The sequence below is a fragment of the Dromiciops gliroides genome, chromosome 2 (assembly GCF_019393635.1).
Source record: "Dromiciops gliroides isolate mDroGli1 chromosome 2, mDroGli1.pri, whole genome shotgun sequence".
Lineage (NCBI taxonomy): Eukaryota > Metazoa > Chordata > Mammalia > Microbiotheria > Microbiotheriidae > Dromiciops > Dromiciops gliroides.
Window position 1 is genome coordinate 75,544,645 of NC_057862.1, and position 3,092 is coordinate 75,547,736.

Below are 3,092 nucleotides of genomic sequence, written 5' to 3' on the forward strand. Positions count from 1 at the left end.
TTTGGGAAATATTTTAGCCTCCTAAACATACAAAAGAAAATCAACAAAACGTTCTAAGTATTAAGTATAGAATGTGTTTTGACTTCCATTGCTACATTGACCCTTCAGTTTTTCTAACACATTTCCATGTAAAAATGACAGCATTTAACAACCACAACCCCAAAAAACCAAACCACTTTTCATATCAGCTCATTGCCATATCTGAGACTGGCAGCAATCTGCTATTTCCCTATTTGTTGTTGTTGTTCAGTTGTGTCCAACTCTTTGTGACCTCATCTGAGGTTTTCTTGGCAAAGACACTGAAGTAGTTTGCCATTTTCTTCTCCAGCTCATTTTACAGATTAGGAAACTGAGGCAAAAGGGGGGCTAAGTGACTTGCCCAGGGTCACACAGCTAGTAAGTGCCTGAGGCCATATTTGAACTCATGAAGACCAGTCTTCCTGAATTCAGGCCCTCCACTCTTTCCACTGTGCCACCCAGCTGCCCATTTCACTATATACAGAATGACTTTAAGTTGGATGGACAATCATTGTAAAGAACTACTCTAACAGTACATGCTTTTGGTCCATGGCACCTTAAGAAAGATCCAATTTAATTTTCCCTTTCTAAGGTGTCATGATTTCAAATATTTATGAGAAGAATTTGTCGAGTACATATAAACACACATGCACACATATACAATACATATGTGTATACTTACATTTGGGTGTATTTTTGTATGGGTGTGTGGAGATATGTACATACCTTCTCTCCTTCAGATACACAGAGAGACTATAAGTTGACAACCTGGGATTTCTAACCAATAACCATAAATGTCACAAAAGCCTGTAACTTTAAAAAATGCTTTGATATAGCAACTGCAGAATACACAGAGAGAGGAAAATACTCAATTTCCTTTTCATTTTTAAGATGTTTGAAAGTATGTACTAGTCTGATACACTTTCAAAGGGCTCACAACACCTATGTTCATGCCGCATAAACCAGGTAAACTATCTAGAGCACCTGTTTTCTATTTTAAAAACTAAATGCTACAAATGTAGTATACACCAGATCAATAAAGGTGATTCATTTAGTGTTTCCCCACTCTGTGGTATTTAAGACAAATATGATATAGTTTTATTCACCATCTTCTTCCTTCTCTTCCTCCTCCACCACTCTTCCCAGGGAGCTTTAGCTGTTCCCTTTGTATTATCAAACTTTCTTTTGGACTGAATCAACAACATCCTTTTCATATTTTTTTCCTTTGGTTTTGTTGCCTTATTGTTGTATAGCTGCTTTTCATTTTCACTCACCAATTTGTTTGATACATCCCAGTGGATATCCCAGAGTTCGTAAATTTTATCTAGGGGCAAGATTCTGAACAGAATAGGAAGACGCCAGACAGGCTGTTTGCGAACATTCGTTTCCTTTTTTTTCCCCTTCCTTTAGCTGGTCCATAATCCTTCATCTCCCTGTCATGCTGCAACTTATTAGCCTTTGCCATTTCATCAGACTTGGATTTTTCCTTCACAGACATATCCTTCCATCTTTCTGAACATTTCTTTGAAAATTCTGCAAAATTGACAGGAACTTCAGGATTTTTTTCTTACGTTCTTCACTGCATGTTTGTACAGAGAAAGTGTAAGTGGACTTTTGCCTTTTGGTTTCTTTGGATAACCTTTAGTTCATTAGTCTCCACTCCACAAATATTTGTTGAAATTTGACTCCAAGCTCATAGCTCTTAAGTAGGATTAGAACTGTTTTCAGAAATTATTATTTTTTGTTGGGGGCAATGCTTAGGGTCCTGAGAAGACTGACATAATTGAGTTTACAGGGTCTCCTAAAGAAAATTGCCCCAGATTGTTCTTGAATTCTCACTTGTCTTTGTTGATAACTGACATTATACCTAGATCTGCACCTTCTCTTCAGAGATGCTCTACAGGATAAACCAGAATGCATCTAGGCACACAAGAGTATAAGCTGTCCCTTAGTACTGAGTGACAGCTTCTTGTAGACATGAGATGGGAATGAATGACTGAAGAAGGAGATGCTGATAGGGAAAGGTCTTTGAGTCATGGTGGTGGTGGGGAGGTATTGGGGAGAGGGAAGAAGAGCCCAGAAAGGGGGGGAAGGAGGCCCCAAAGCTGAAGAAGTTGGAAGGTGTTATGGATAAGAAGGGAGTGAGGGGACTGAGGCAGGAAGGATCTGGAAAGGTTTTCTTTCCTCTATGAACTCTGAAAAGAGAATCCTGGACCAGGTCTGTTTCTTCTTCCCCTCAGGCCAGGACATGTGGCTTGTGAGCTGTGAGCTCATGTTTCTGAGGTCCATCCTTGGGTAGGGGGGAGCATGACAGAAACCACAAAACCAAGAGGCTCTTTTCCCTGGGAGTTTCTGTTTGGGAAAACAATAATGTGTTGCCCCACCCCATCCCACTCGACCCTGTGCCATGAGAATCACTACTTATCCTCTACCTATAAGAAAGAGGAAGAAATCAGAGGTATAACAAGGAAGAGGCAAGCAAGGCACTTTCCTTGGGTGCACAAACTTGGGGGATGATGAAAATAATTACAAAAAAATATACATTTCAGGGGAAGCTGGGTGGCACAGTGGATAAAGCACTAGCCCTGGATTCAAGAGGACCTGAGTTCAAATCCGGCCTCAGACACTTGACACTTACTAGCTATGTGACCCTGGGCAAGACACTTAACCCTTATTGCCCTGCAAAAAAAAAAAAAAAAGTATACATTTCCTATCCCAAGGATGCCTTGCCAAGAAGATGGGTTTGGGGAAGAAACATAATTTTACATTCTTGCCTTGGTTGCAAAATTAGCTTGTTATAGTGCTGCCAGAATATCAGCCTTCTGCCCTGCCCTTCCCCTTTATTCATTTTACCCACTTCCTCCTTCCTTGTTCTCAGCCTTGTTACTTACTGTCCAAAGACTCACTATGTATGGAAAAATCCAGTCTGGCTCCAACTTACCTTGCTTGCCTTACTTCACATTCCCTACCTCTATACATTATATGTTCCAGTCAGACAGATCTTCTGTCTGCTCCCCGGTCTCGTCTTGCCCTCTCCTTCTTCTAGGCATTTTTCCATTCTAGTCCCAGTGGAT

General features: G+C 40.6%; 1 pseudogene; it reads right to left on the reverse strand.

Annotated features, from left to right (window-relative positions):
* Positions 1–415: 415 nt before the first annotated feature.
* On the reverse strand, positions 416–2,055 carry LOC122738306 (annotated as a pseudogene).
* Between the last annotated feature and the right edge of the window lie 1,037 nt (positions 2,056–3,092).